At 50.3% G+C, this 15400-nt stretch overlaps 1 pseudogene; it reads left to right on the top strand.

The window, feature by feature from the left end:
- The first annotated feature begins 14595 nt into the window (after positions 1-14595).
- LOC104858477 lies at positions 14596-15150 on the top strand (annotated as a pseudogene).
- Positions 15151-15400: the final 250 nt, after the last annotated feature.

The following is a 15400-nucleotide window of genomic DNA, read 5'->3' as shown; positions in this document are numbered from 1 at the left end:
GCTCCTGATGTCCTCAGGGAACTTGACCTCTCTGCCTTGCTGTGTGGCCTTGGGCTCCACGCAGGCTCCTCTCAGTCCCAGCTTCATCACCTGTGAGGGGAGACGACGCCTTTCTCAAGTGGAAGGGGGCCATCTGTCCACTTTCCTGTGTTTAGTGGGAGTGGTTGGTGTGCACTCTCCAGGCTGTGCAGAGATCTCTGTCCTCGTAGCTTACACTGCAGTAGTGGGAGAGAGATAGTGATGAGGGTGTTGGGAACATTAAACAGAACATGCAGATGTTTAAGCCCTGTGGGAAAGGTGGGAAAGGTGGGAAGTGTGGGGTGTGGGGGAGACAAGGATCTGATGTAAAGCAGGGTGTCAGAGAAAGCTGAAAAGTGACATTTGATCACAGGCACGGCAACTTGGAAGGAATTGGCCCTATGAATCTCTGAGGAAAGATGGGTTCAGGTTAAAGGGAAAGCCAGAGCAAGGGTCCTGAGGCAGGAGCACGGCAGGAGGAAAGTGCTGGAGGATAGTATGGGAGGAGAGGAAGACACAGAGACCACAGAACCTGCAGCCACAGCACAGAGCCCTGGAGAGACCTAAGCACCTGATAGCCATGTACAAGGAGTCGCCTCTGGCTTCCTGTACTGAATGCACCACAGGGGCTGGTGGGGTGGTAAGAAAAGAAATAAGATCTATTAGGAGCTGACATAGTGATCCAAGATGGTGACTGCTAGAACAGGGACTGGGAGATGCGGAGGGAGAGACGGCACCGATCTGGGCAAATTCAGGGCGAGGAAGGGGATATTAACAAGAGGCTTCAGTGAAGGGTACGGAGGTGACTAGGCACACAGGCGAGGAGTCACGAAGGCCTGGGTTCGAGTCCGGCCTCCTGTTTGTGAGCTGCGTGGCCTTGGTCAAATTTGTCTTCTCTGTGCATCTCTGTGACTGAGTGGCTCACGTAGTGGTAGCAGGTGTCTTCCCCAGAGGGCGCCATGGCCTCGGCATACACAGGTCCTGTGCTGCTGGTACAACGACACCATGGCAGGGGTGTTGAGGGGCTCAGGGGCTCCCCAAGCCCTCCCTGAGCCTCTACTGTCTCTTGTGCACAGCACGGACAGGCGGAGGGGCCCTCCAGCCAGCCCTCTGTGGGTGAGGCGCGTCTGCCAGGTCTGTCCCAAGGGCGTGGCTGGGAACACAGATCCAGCGGCCCAGCTTCAGGGGCCCCACTGCATCTTTGGGGTTCTTTACCACCTTCCCCAGCCCCCAAGGTCCATGGGTAGCCTGGCTCCTTATACGGAGTTCATTGAGCACGCAATCCCATGGGAACTGGTGTGCAAGCTTCTGGGGCTTTTTATATGAGAAAACGGCCAAATCAGGAAAATATCTCTGAGCAGACCATCTGTCTCCTTTCAAGCACTGAAAAGTATGGGCACCTAGCAAAGTCGCAGTGTCGGTCTCTAAAAGCCGGAAAGCAGCAGGCAAGCGGGCATCACCCGTGCTCACTAGCGGCCTGTCCTCTGCCTGGCTCGTTGTCCACTTTCCTTCCGCCGCACCTCCGGGAGGGGCTGGCTGGGGGCGCCGTCTGCGGGGTGCAGTCCGATCTTCCTTCAGCGGCCCACAGAGAGCACAGGACTGCGATGTCGCCAGCGAGTGTGCAGCTGCCTTGGCTTGCCCTGTCTCCGCGGTTTACTGGGTTGGTCAGTGGAGGCTTCCTCCGCGAGCTCGCGGTCCTCAGCCGCAGACTTCGGCGCAGTCTGGGCGCCTCCTCTAGGACAGGGGCAGCTGGGCCCTGAAGGACACTGAAGGGTGACAAGGGCCACCAGGTAGGGTAAGCAAGTCCCCAGCACAGAGGCAAAACACAACGGCCCCCCACCTTTTGGCAGCAGGGATTGGCTTTGGTGAAATAGTTCTCCCGAGGACTGGGCTTGCAGGCTGAGTCGAGAGTGTGCGCATGCGCAGCCCACAGTCGGGCTCACCCTCCTGTGAGAATCTAAAGCTGCCGCTGGTCTGACAAGAGGCAGTGCTCCGACGGTAATGCCAGCGATGGAAAAACAGCTGAAAATACAGATGAGTTTTTCTTTTCACTTGACTGACAGTGGCTCCCCTCCTGCTATGTGATCTCATTCCTAAGGGGCTGTGAACTGGTACCCGTCCATGGACACTTACTGGGGATCCTTGACATCAAACTTGACTGTGACCCCTCACTGAGATTGCAGGGGCCAGGACTGGACCCAACATTCTTTTATAATTTGCTAACTTCTCTAAGCTCTTTCTTTTGCTGCTTGTATTACTTGAGTATCAATGAAAGTCCAAGCAGGGGAATTAGAAAACACTCCAGGTATGTAATTGAACGCAGGGAATGTTGGGAAAGTCAGTCCTGGCATTGTCTTCCCAAAGCTGCACTGTCCCATGGAAATGGCCCGAGGCCTGGGACACAAAGAGCTCTTGCAGCCTGTGGGCCATGCATCTGTGTTGGGGGGTGTCTTTCCCTCTGGCCTCGGTAGGGGGACATTATCCTGCATAGGTGTGTGGAGCGCATGGCTCTGGCCTCTCCACTGCTGCATTCAGTCCCTGAGAGGTGGGGACAGGGTCCTTAGCCCAAAGTCAGGGGGTTCAGTGAGGCCCTCTTCTTGTTCTACAGCAAGGAGACAGGCTTACACTGTGGAGTCTCCTCTAGGTGGGTAAAGTGCTGCCCCATCCAGTGCCTGGGTCTTTCTTGGTAGCATGCACATCCTGGGACTGTTGCTCCTAGGGGCAGGATTCTTCCTGCAGCAGCTCCTCCCTGAAGGTGATGAGAGGTGTCACTTGCTTCATGTATTAGACAGCTTTCCCTCTTCTAAGACACAGTACCTGGCACCCACAATTTAAAGGGGGGAGGTTTAATTTTGCTCATGGTTCCAGGGAAGTCAGTCCATGGTCACCTAGCCCTAAGACAGAGACGTCATGGTGGAAGGGCCTGGTAGAGCAAAGCTGCTTACTTCATGACAGACAGAAAGCAGAGCAGGGGAACAGCACCAGAGAGGAAGGGAAGGGGTACCAGACACAGATCCCAAAATCATCCCCACGTGACCCACCCAAACACACTCAGAGATTGTGGTATCAATCTGTTACACGCTTTTCATCCAAGACAGTCGTCTTATCAAGACTAATGGTCATACTCCATGGTCCATGACAACGCAGATGGTGGGGCGGCTCAGAACCTTCGGGGGCAGCAAGGCCAACTGGAGCCTGGCTGAGACAGGAAGCTGTTGCCACCAATAGAGCTGGAAGATCACAGGGAAGCTCCAGGGTACCGGTACTGGGGTCACTTTTGATCACACCTCGCTGATCACCACTCAAGAAAGAGGACTTCAGAATGGTTGCAGAAGATGGTAAGAATGATAGGATGGATGCCTTTGAAGTGAGAGGTAAGATTTTGAGGGGAATAAATAGCCATGCCTTTTACTGTACAAATTTGTTTTCTAATGTAAATGTTAGCCATATATTTCTAACACATCTTCCAATGACCTTCAGTTCTAGAGGCCAGGCATTGGAAATCAGTTTCACTGGGCTACAGTCAAAGTGTTGACCGCTAGTCCCCTCCGGAGGCTCCGCAGGAGGATGTTTCCTGCCTTTCCCGATTTTTACAGTGACTACATCCTACACTCCTTGGCTCAAGCTCTGCCTTCTACCCTTGCAGCCAGCAGTGTAGCATCTTTAGATCCCTCTGCCAAGGTTCAAACACCAGCTGCTCTTTTCCTTATAGTCACATCTCCTCTGACTGCCTCTTTTAAGGATACTTGCAAAGACATTTTCGGCCCACTCAGGATACCCAGAATCTTCTCCATTTCAATGTCCTTAATTTAGTCACACCTGCCAAGTCCCCTTTGCCATATCAAATTATGGGCACTGGTTCTAGGGATTAGGATCTGGGCATCTTTGGGGACCATTATTCAGCTTTTCATGGGTATGAAAGTGTACACCTGGTGTAACAGTCATCTACTGCTGTGTAACAAATTATCTAAAATTTGGCAGCTTAAAACCATGAGCTATTTAATCTCATACAATTTTTATGGGTTAAATATTTCACAGAATTCCAGGGTGGGTCTGGATCAGGGCCTCTTCTGAGGTCCTGGTCAAGCTGTCAGCCTGGGCTGCCATTGTCCAAGGGACAATGACAGAGCCAGAGAATCTACCCCATGATAGTTTCCCTCGCTGGCTGTCAACAGGAGGCCTCAGGTCCCCATGACACAGGTCTCTCCACAGGCTGCTTGAGTACCCTCACAGCATGGTGGGAAGCTGGCTTTTTCCAGGCTGGGGTGGGAGGGAACAGTGCGTTTTATAACCTAGTCTGTACCTGCTTGCTAAGGTGGCCATAACAAAGACCACAGCCTGAGTGGCTTACTGGACAGAAACTACTCTCTTTCTCATAATTATGAAAGCTAGAAGTTTGTAGCATTCCCCTGCCCCTGGGGTGCCTCTTTTCTTGGCTTACAAACTGCCATTTTCTCTTCATGTCTTCACATGGTCTTCCTTCTGCATCCTGGCATCCTCTCCCTGTAAGGTCAGATTAGGGCCCTCCACCTGACCTCATAGCACTGTCTCCATTATATCTGTAAAGACCCGATCTCCCAGTACAGTCCACACTTAGAGGTATTGGGGATTAGAACTTCCACACAGGAACTTAGGGAAGAGGACACAGTTTATCCTGTAATGCAGCCTCAGAGGTGCTGAACCTCTGCTGTGTTCTTGTGGTCACACCGACCAGTCTTACTGCAGTGGGGAGGGGACCACACGAGGATGTAAGTATCAGGAAGTGAGCTCATGGGGTTCGGGGAGCCCCACTCTTTCCCCTCAAGAGAAATTCTTGCTAGTTCTTGCATATGTTCCTAAGGATGCTGTATGCGTGAACAGTCACGTGTGTGCATGTGTGTGCTCTTTTTTCGTATGTATAAATCAGTAAGTTTGTAAACATGCTCTGCCCTTGTTTTCTTCTCTTAGCAAGCCCATAATGAGCTGCCTCATTCTTTTTAGAATTCTGCAGTAAGAATTACTGCCTTTTATGTAACCAGCCTACCAGATGTTTATGTCCTTTCCAACATTTTGTTATTTTTATGTTATTTCTAGTCAACAACTCCATGGCATTTGACACACTCACAATGTTGGGCAACCACCACCTCCACCTTTGTCTAAAACATTTCATCGTGGCATATAAATCTCCTTAGCCATTAAACATTGCTCTTCGCTACCCTCCCTGAGCTCCTGCTACCACCAATCTGTACTTTCTAGGGATTTGCCTATCCTGGGCATTTCATAGAAGTGAATCATGGGATACGTGGGCCTTATCCATGGTTTCTCCCACCAACCACGGCATTATTGGGATTCATCTGCTCAGTGGCATGTGCCTTCTCCTGGTCGCAGTGACCATAGTCTGTGGTAGGAACAGACTGTGCTGAGTTGATCTGGTCATCTGCTGAAGGACCTTGGGTTGTTTCCACCTCCGTGGTTTCAATTTGCATTTTTCTAATTATCCCATATCGGGCCCCTTCCAAACAGTGGCTGGATGAGTTGGGGACAGAAAGAAGATTGGGGGTAAACCTAGGCCACACTGGAGTGTCCCATCCTCACCCTGGCACTCTCTTTGGGCCCCAGTGTGTCAGAGGAGAAAGGGGGACCCTCAGGGATGGCCATACCTAGACGCCTGGGCCTGGAGGTAGAGGGAAGGCCCAGATAACTTATTGCTAAGAGCTACCCCTTACTGAGCACTCCCTCTGTGCCTGGACTGCATGTCACTTCCTTGTGCCCTGCAGCGACTGAGGATGATGTATTGCTCCCCTCCATGGTGAGGACACAGACACCAGGGAAGGTTTGGAAGATGCCCTTAAATGGGGGCTGCACAGCAGGTGTAGAACTGCTTGACAAATGCACTCAGGATGATCATTGTGGGCTGCCCCAGCTCCTGATCTCCACCAGCCCCCTGGGCAGGATTCCTCCTTTTCATACTTTTATATTAAGAACCTGTTACTACTGAGCAAAATCCTCAAAAGCTCAGCAGCTCAGAATAATGAACATTTGTCATCTCCGTTTCTGGGGGTCAGCAGCCTGTGGTTGGCCCAGCTGTGCTAGGTTCTTGTTCAGGTTTCCTTGTCAGCCAAGGCTGCACTTGCCTGGGGCTGCAGCATCTGTTTTCAAGATGGCTCTTTGCACAGCTGTTGAATGGAGGTCTCATGCCATCTCTGGCTCTTGACAGGAGGCCTTCATCCCTTTCCATCTTTCTTTGGGGTTAAATGAGCTTCCTTTCAATATGGTGGCTGACTTCCCCAGAGCAAGTGATTCAAGAGAGAGCGAGGAGGAAGCCGCAGTCTTTTTATGACCTAATATCTCATCATTCTTGCCACTCTTTAGTTGTTGGAAGTGAGGGTCTAAGTCCAGCTCAGATGTAAAGCAAAGGGGTTAAGCTTACCCATGGAAGAATGGAGTGCCAAATGTTTTCAGGCACAGTTGTGTCCTTCATTTCGCTCTGGGTTCTTGCTCTTTGACCAGGTAACCAGGGTTCAGATATGTGCAGAGGTGGTTATCACACTTCCACCGTGTCATGTTGGGGTCTTGGACCTCATCATGGGTAAGACAGGCAGCTGAGCATCACTTTTGTGGAATTAGGGGTGGTTGGCCTATCTTTCTCGATCTCACACACACTCACCTCTTATTTCTCTTTTGATTAAAGGAAGCAGAGGTCCATGACAGACAATGGAGGCCACCGCTGCTCCCAGCCTCTTCCTCTGAAGACAGCCTTGGAAGAATCACAGGAAAGGACAGGGAGGATTGACGTTTTGGACCTGGAGTGCGGGGATAGAATTTAGGGACTTCGTGAGCTTGGGAAGGAAAAAATTCTTTATTATTTTTAATCACAAACCTCTACCTGACAACTAGAATTTCGTTCAATTGCAAATGTTGTCAACAAAACCACAGTAGTATTATTAGATGTACTTTGACTTTATCACCAAAAACAATTATAGATATTTTTATAACCCATCACAACTGTCACAGAAATCTTGCAATATCATTTGCCTTTTTCCCCATTACAAAATTATAGTTGTTATGAGGCCGTCCACTGGGTAGTGCTATTTAATATGTTTGGAAGTACAACACTTTCTACATCCCAAATTTGGTTATTTAATATTTAGATAACTGTATTTTAATGTAGTTGGTTTTCTTGAAGTTCTATGGATTTATTCTATATATTTTAAAATGTTGCTCTGAGAAGGGACCAAGGGGCTCCCTGGGCTGCACAGAGGTCTGTGGTATAGCTTAAGAACTACTTAGGGCCAGTTGGGCTCAGTGGTAGAGTGCTTGACTAACATGGGCAAGGTCTTGAGTTCAACTCCCAGTACTGCAAAAGATTTTTTAAAAAGAACTGCTAGAGCCACCCCTATGGTGAGATGGACCATTATGAGTTGCTGGTGGGGGCTGGGGATTTGGCTCAGTGGTTCTGCCGCCTGCCTCACAAGCACAAGGGCCTGAGTTCAATCCCCGGTACCAAAAAAAAAGAGCTGCTGGTGACCTTTGACAGAGCAGGGGTGGCAGGAGGAATTTGATAATGGACTCTGGGGCTGCTCTCTGTGAAGGAAGGTGAGACTTCACCCACAGAAGCTTCCTGCATCATCAGACTGAGGAAGTGTTGATTCATCCACCTTGTCCTGCAGCGTGGGCCCACACTCACCCTTCCACGTCCTCTCCTTCTGGTGTGATGCTGGAGAAAGTCAACCTGCCTTCCACAACCCAATTTCCTGACTCACCCAATCCACTCTCTGAACTTGCTGCACCTGAGTGTCACTCTTTCTCCTAGCAATACTCTTTTCTCCTTGACTACCAGGAGGCTCCTACTCAACCCACCAGAGCTAGCTCATATAGGACTGATGGTGCCCTATAGAGCGTTGATCACTTTCTATGAGTTCCTCTTCTGTGAGTGCTTTGTAATATCTTTTCTTGCAGCCACAACATTTCCCTGAGGAGGTTGGGTGCTCCTTATGTGCCTCAATTTAGTCATCCAGTTCCTGGTACACCATCTGACACCTATAGGGCAAATGTCATAAAAGCGTGGAATTGGTTGAATAGTAAACTAAATTAACAAAGACCTGTCCATGATAAACCACCTACAGGATGTGAACGGCCACTCTCCCCTCCCCCAACCAAATGTCCCCTCTTCATAAGGCACACATTTGGAATCTGAAGAAAATAAGAGAAGGCCAGCTGGGTCATTCCTTGGAAACTGTCCTTAATAAATGACTTAATCTCGCTTGTCCTTGGAGTCTATCTGTAAAGTGGAAGCAGTAGTGGTCTGCAGAGTGTTGCTGGGCCAGGCACATAGTAGGTGCTCAATAAAGATGTCTGTAGGTCTTACTCTTACATGGCAGCAAGAAATCTCAGGCAGAAATGTGCCACAAATCAAATTCCGAGGGAGCTCAAAGAGGGGGAAATTGATCACACAGAGGGATGGGGATGGGAGATGCAAGATTGGGTCTGGTTTAGATTGGGTTTGGGTTGGTGTGTCCGGTGGTGGGTGGAGTGAGAACTGGCTTCTCCACCATCCCCGGACATGTCGTTCTTGCACGAGGGCCATGCTGACTGCTGACCGGCTCTTGCCGTGCATTCTAGAAGCAGCATGGCAAATTCAGTTTTGTTAGCTGTGGTACTGAGTATAGCTTCAGCATTCTTTCAAATCCCTTCCAACAGAGGCTGGGGTGGCTCAAGGGTCAGCACTCTCCCAGTATGCCAAGGCCCAGGTTCCAACCTCAACACCATTGAGGGGATGCGGGAGAGGAGGGAGGGGCTGGAGGGGAAGACGGGGGTGGGGCTGAAGAGTGGGGAGGGGAAGAGAAGGAAAGGAGAGAGAAAGAAAGAGAAGAGGAGAGGAAAGCGATCCAACAGTCTCTAATTCAATCTCTTGCCTTCGTAAGACAGTGCGCGACCCCAGTTAAACTGAACGAGAGCAGGCTGTCCCGCTCCCACTTCCTGCAGGGAGATTCCTGGGGCCCAGCAGCTGCCAGCCTCGCTCCGGGAGGAGACGCGGGGCTCCCTGGACAATGCTGTTCTGTGCAAAGAGCCGCCGCGGAGACGCAGTTATTTAACTTCAGCCCGGGGCTTCACTCTGAGCCCTGGGACTCCTGGGGCCAAGGACAAGAGGGGCCACAGTTTGAGGTTTACTCCTGAGCTCCCGTCATCAGGGGATGATCCACTCCTTGCCCGCTGCCTCAGTCTACCTTTTCTCCCCTTTCCTCCTCTCCACAAAGAGAGGAAGCTCGGGCAATGTTAGCGCTCCCAGGTAATGGGATGTGGGTCTCATCCCGGCCTCTGCCCTGTATTGACTGCGGGAGCTTGAGCAAGTCTCTGAGCCTCAGTTTCCCCATCTGGAAAAAGGATGTAATATTGTCACCAGCTTCACAAGGTGGTAACGCACATTTGTTGAATTAATAATTGTAACTTTCTTAGACCAGTGCCTGGCTCGGAGGAAGCTGTACCTAAATGTTTGTTAAATTATATCTATTTATTATTCATGCATCATTATTTATTAAGATGACCCCATTCTTTCATTCTTATTACTTTTTCACTTATTACATTCTCGCTCGTTGTTATTCATTTATTCCGCTGCCACCCAGCTCCTGCTGAAGCCCAGGCCCTGCGTTTAACAGCAGGGACACGATGAAGAACAAGGCGGCCATGCCTCCTGCCTCACAGTCAGTCCGCACCACCTGCAGGGAGTGTCGCCCTTGTCCGAACGCCTGAGAAGCAGAGGCACCGCGGAGAGTGAGTGACGGCCCAGGCCTCAGAGCCAGGCCTTGTCAGCCTTGTGGGGCCACCTGGGTGTTCCCGCCAAGCCATCCCAACAGATGTCACTTGGCCCACCTGTGGACCTCCCAGATGTCCTCTGAAGCCTGCCCGGGCTTCCCGGGGAGGAGGGGAGCCACGGGACTGAGCAGTGGGCCCAGGGGCTGGAGCGACCCAGAGAGCTGTGTCCCGGATCTGTCCCCAGGCTTCCAGTGTGAGAGAGGACCCTGGGAGCTGCCCGCTGGGCAGTAAGGGTAGGAACACTTAACAGCGTGTGGGAAGATTAGCCACAGTCGCTTTGATATGCAACACTGATTGCTCTGCAGAATCTTCGCCGGCGGAGAGCAGGGGGCCAACTTCCGTCAGGATAATGTGCCAGCCCGAAGGTCACGTGCCTACAAAATGACCTGCAAAATTGACCTTCCCAGCTGATGCTGTCAGGGGTGATTGGGACCAGAGGGCAGAACCTTCGCAAGTGGGATTAGTAACCTTCCCAGAAGCTCCAGGGAGCTCCCCAGTCTCTTTGGCTGTGTGAGGACACAGAGGGAAAGGGCATCTATGAGCCAGGCCCTTCCCAGACACTGATTCCAAGACATCCTCGATCCTAGACTCTGGCTTCCAGAACTGTGAGGAATAAATGTTTCTTGTTCATTAGACACCCGGTTTAAGACTCCCTTCCTCCAGCACTGGGGATGGAACCCATTTTCCTGTCGTACCATGTATATGAAATAGGGCCCGTGCAGGTGTAATTAAGTTGAGGCCAAAGTAGATTAGTGTGGGCTCTAGTCCAGTAGGAATGGAATCCTAGGCCAAAAGAAAAAAATTACAACAAATTTTAATATCTTAATTGGCTTTTATTTGCCATTCTAGAATGAGACCATGCCTCATTCCCATAAATTCCAATAGTCTCACTGGCTTTTGGACCTCTCGCCTCCACCCTGTAACAGCACCAATTTTCTGCTGTGTTGAGCCTCCCAGCTTGTGGTAGGTACTTTGCTGCAGCCACCCCAGGAGACTTGTGCAGCCCCTGGCCCACCAGGAAGGGGAGGCTAGAGAAGGGCCTGTCTGCCTGGGTTCTGGACACCGCTACGAAGAATGAGCCGGGGATGTAGCTCAGTGGTTCCACCACCTGCCTCACAAGCACAAGGACCCAAGTTTGATCCCTGGCACCAAAAAAAGAAGAATGAACCCTCCCAGGGAGATCACATTTGCAGCCAGACCCCGGGGCCTGTGTAAGGTACAATGGAGGAGGGGAGGCAGAAAAGGGCAACCTTCTAGCATTGTCTGGTTCCCTCCGCCTAAACATGGGGTCAGGCCCCCTGCACCTCACTGGACCAAGCACAGGTGCCTGGTCTTGGTGGCCATTGGAAGTGAGGCTGTGGCTTCTGGAGGGGAGGTCGGCACCAGACTTGCAGACTTGGGAGCCACCCACATGCAGGTACAGGACTCCGTAGGTTGGTGAGAGATCCCAGCTTCATCGACCCACAACGGCCCACCTCCTGGGGAAAGAGTTTCTATTCTGATATCCGGCAAAGACGAGAGACATCTCATATCTGTTTCCGCCAGTGTCCCTCTTGCCCCTGGATATGTCTCCCCTTAATGTGACATTTATTTTCATTAATCAAAGTAAGAATCTAATCAGCAGTGATTGCGACAAGATTTGAGACACTTCTGCCTCTTGCAGTTTTGACTGGCGTTTGTTTGTACTCAGAATAAGTGCATTGGTAGATGTATATTTCTGGCACATGAGGACAGGAAGAATGAACGTTACCTAAATGTTCGTGCCTATGCACATGGTCTGTGTGTTTTGATTTTTTTTTTTTTATCTTCCATCCTCCATCCAGCAGGTTGAAATGACAGGATTTGCATAGCTGGGACCCAAGTTTGGTCTCATACTTTTTCCAAAGGTTTGCCCACATTTCCAGGGATATGGCTTCCAGAGGAGGAGGCACAGTGACAGAGGGCCCTGTGGAGTCCCAGGCGGTCACTGGTAGGGACCGTGTTTACTACTTTGTGCCCAGAGGGCAGCGCCAAAGAAAAACAGCAAAGTGGTTTCCAAGACTATGAGCTTTCCCTGTGACTTCTGCAGGCAAGCCTGGCAGGGCAGCTCGCTGTGACTTAGCTGGCCCTGGCCCACCAGCTGGGATCTGGGCTGTTACAGACCCTGTCCAGCTGTGGGCAGCACATGGTTAAACAGAACCTGAGCAGCTGGCCTGGGGCCTCTGCCAACAGAGAGGACAGATACAGAGGAGCCTAAAAGACACTGTGGTGGGTAGGCAGGACTGCTGTGAAGGGGAAACATGGGCAGGAGGGAAGGGTGGGATTGCAAGAAATATGTGCATAGCTCCGTGGGGTGTAATCCCAGCACTTTGGGAGGCTGGGGCTGGAAGATCACAAATTTGAGACCAGTCTGGGGAGCTTAGTGACTTATTGAGATTCTGTGTCACTAAAAAATGCAAAAAGGTCTACAGATGTAGCTTGGTATGAAGGCCCTGCGCTCTATCCCGGGTACAGCAGAAGGTAAAAGAAAAGAAACATACGTTATGTTGAACGTCAGAAAAGTCTGTGGGGCTCCTCATAGCACCTATAACTCATCTGCTAGAGGGGACCCCGGACTGCCAAACTGATGACCTGAACCCACTGAAATAAACAACTGGTATAGGCCAGCAGGGTCTTTCTGGAATCTGCTTTCACCCACGGGAGGCTCAAGTGCTAACAGGCTTCCTGGCTTCTGGGCAGCTCAGCCAGATCCTCCACTCAGTCCACCCAACTGAATTAGTTAGGTTTCTCTAGAGGTATAGACTCTATATAAAATGTATTATTATTATTAATTATACAAAGGGATTTATTAGGTAAGCTTATGGGATCAGAAGTGGGAAAATCTGAAATGACCTTCTGCACACTGCAGAGCAGAAGGACCCCACACAGCAGTTGCAGGTTCAGGCCTGGAAGCTCACTGCTAGTCAGCTGTGCGACTCTGCTTTGGAAAGTGGAAGAGTCTGGAATGGAAAACTGAAGAAACCGGAGACCAGTGTCCAAAGGCAACAGCAAACACCCAGCTCTTTCTTCCTTTCCCTTTTCATTCACTCCAGCCTGGAAGCCTATTGGCCAATGCCACCCACACCTTGACTGTCCTTTCCAGAGAGGACCCACCAACAGTAAGCCCTTGGCTTCTGGAAAAGTCCCTTCCTAGCCCTCACTCTGAATGACAGTTTAGCTGGGATTGTAATTCCAGGCCAGCAGATGCGTTGCCTCATTTCTATGAGGATGTGGCTTTGTCCTCCGGCACCCACTGGTGTTGCTGCAGATTCCGCCAGTCAAATTGTCATTTCTTTTTAGTCTTATCTCTCTGGTTGCCCTTAAGATCTCGGGGTCTTTGATGTTCTCTGGTTTCTCACAGTGTGTCTAGATGCACATTCATCTTTGATGTGTCCCATTTGGACGATGCCGCACGTCAGTCTGATGGCTCCTTCCTTCAATTAAGGAAATCTGTTGTCATTTTGAGTGTTGAATTTGCCTCTTTCTGACTCTCTATTCTATTCTTCTACGTCTATAAGATACATGTTCAACCTACTCATTCCATTCCATATTTCTTCATTGTGCTTTTATGTTTTCTTTTTAATCTCTTTCTATCTCTGTACTGCAGTTTGAACGACTTCCTTCTATTTGTCTTCTTTTTCTTTAATCTTCAGTGTTCTCAATTGTTTTTATCTCAAGAGCTTAATTTATAATTTTAGTAAAGATACTTTTCACTTCTAGGCCTATATGACTCTTTTCAGGTTTAATTTCCTCTCATTTCCAAATATCCTCTTCTTTTTTTTGACTGATTCCTTCTTTTGCTTCCATACCACTTTAAGTACACTTGAGGTCATGCTTGGGTCCAGGCATGGTGGCATATCTCTAATCCCAAAACTCAGGAGGATGAGGCAGGAAGATAGCCACAAATTCGAGGCCAGCCTAGGCTACAAACTGAGTTCAAGGCCAGTGACGTTGTCTAAAAAAAGAGTCGTGCTCAGACGTCCTGTTAATTCCAAACGTTAGCAGCTGACTCTCTTCGTATTACTCCTAACGTCTCTCTTTCATTATGGTTTGTTTCTGTAGGTATTTTGCGGTATTGTCTGCCGTGAGCTTATATTAAAAATCTTTGCCTCATGAGGATTGACTATGCTCATTTCAGCAGTAGTCCATCAGAGCAATTTTATAACTTTCTTCCTGGGCTCAGGTATCTAAATGTCTTCATTTTTATGTTCCTCTCATGATGTGGGTCTCTCAACCCCTCGAGGAGCAGAAAATCTGCTCCCTTCCCCTACAACCACTTTGTGTGCGTGCTGGGGCTGGAACCCGGGGCCTCACAAATCCTGGGCAAACACTCCACCACTGGGCTGCACCCCAGCCCCATTTGCCACTATTTTTGGCCTTGGTCTGGGGTTTTTCTTTTCTTTTCCCTGTCTGAGTCCCTAAGTTGTTGGTGCCCTTTGCTCCACCTTCAGGATGGCACCCTGAAGCTCTGGACTTTAAGCTGGGGCTCCATTCCTCATGCATCACCTCAAGTGACCCCCAGATGCTACCTCAAAACTAAGGGTCATCAGTTTTTGTTTCGGACCTCGAGCGGGAGTTGGCGGCAGAGCTGTGGTGCTACAAACGAAAGATAGGAAAAGGCAGGCAGGGCGAGCAGGCGGATAGGCCAGCGACTAGAGAGCCATCTACCGCTTACGCTTCAAACCAACTCCCAGTCAACTGAGCCCCTCCATCGCCCATTCGGGTTCAACCAGTCCCCAGCCCGCCTGCCACAGCCGTGAGGGCAGCCCCGGGAGGAGCACTGGCGTCCATTTCCTTTGATCCTTGGGATTTGAAGATGGCTGCCCAGTCAGGGCCAAAAGTTGTGCTCAAAAGCACCACCAAGATGCCTCTAAATGAGCACTTTACTAATATGCTGAAGAACAAACAACTGATGGCAGTGAATATTCGGGCTTCGAGGCACCAACAACAGCTAGCCAGTGCCACAAACAGAAGACTGGCCCAGCAGATGGAGAATAGGCCCTCTGTCCAGGCAGCATTAAAACTTAAGCAGAAGAGCTTAAAGCAGCACCTGGGTAACAGTAACATCCAGGCACGGTCAGGCCGACCATAGGGCACCTGGCCAGGGGAGCCATTGCAGGACGAGGCCGGCCTATAGTCCAGAGAGGCTTGCCCAGAGGAGGACTGCATGGAGAGCGCGCTACCAGAACCCTGCTTAGGGGAGGGATGTCGCTCCGAGGTCTGGGAAGAAGTGCCCTTACTCGCCCAGTCCTGATCAAGGAGCAGCTGGACAACCAGCTGGATGCCTACATGGCACAGACAGACCCTGAAACCAATGACTGAAGCCTGCCTACCCTCCTGAGAGAGACTTGTTAAAGTCGCCGCATCTGTAAATCACCTTGGATGACAGATGAGAAGAAGAAACCTGACTGATGCTAGAAGGGCCTGTTCATAACAGGCTGTGGACTTACCAGCCACCAGTTTGTGCATTTGGTGTGTTCCTTTTACTTTTGATACTGTGTTGTACGAAAACCCCTTTTCCTTCGATTTGGGTGGGCGTTTTTTGTTGCTTTTCCCCTTCAGCCAGACTTCT

Source organism: Fukomys damarensis, unplaced genomic scaffold, assembly GCF_012274545.1.
Source record: "Fukomys damarensis isolate Sample0158 unplaced genomic scaffold, DMR_v1.0_HiC HiC_scaffold_23, whole genome shotgun sequence".
NCBI lineage: Eukaryota > Metazoa > Chordata > Mammalia > Rodentia > Bathyergidae > Fukomys > Fukomys damarensis.
Note: the sequence above shows the minus strand (reverse complement) of the source record. Positions and strands in the feature narration are given on the sequence as shown.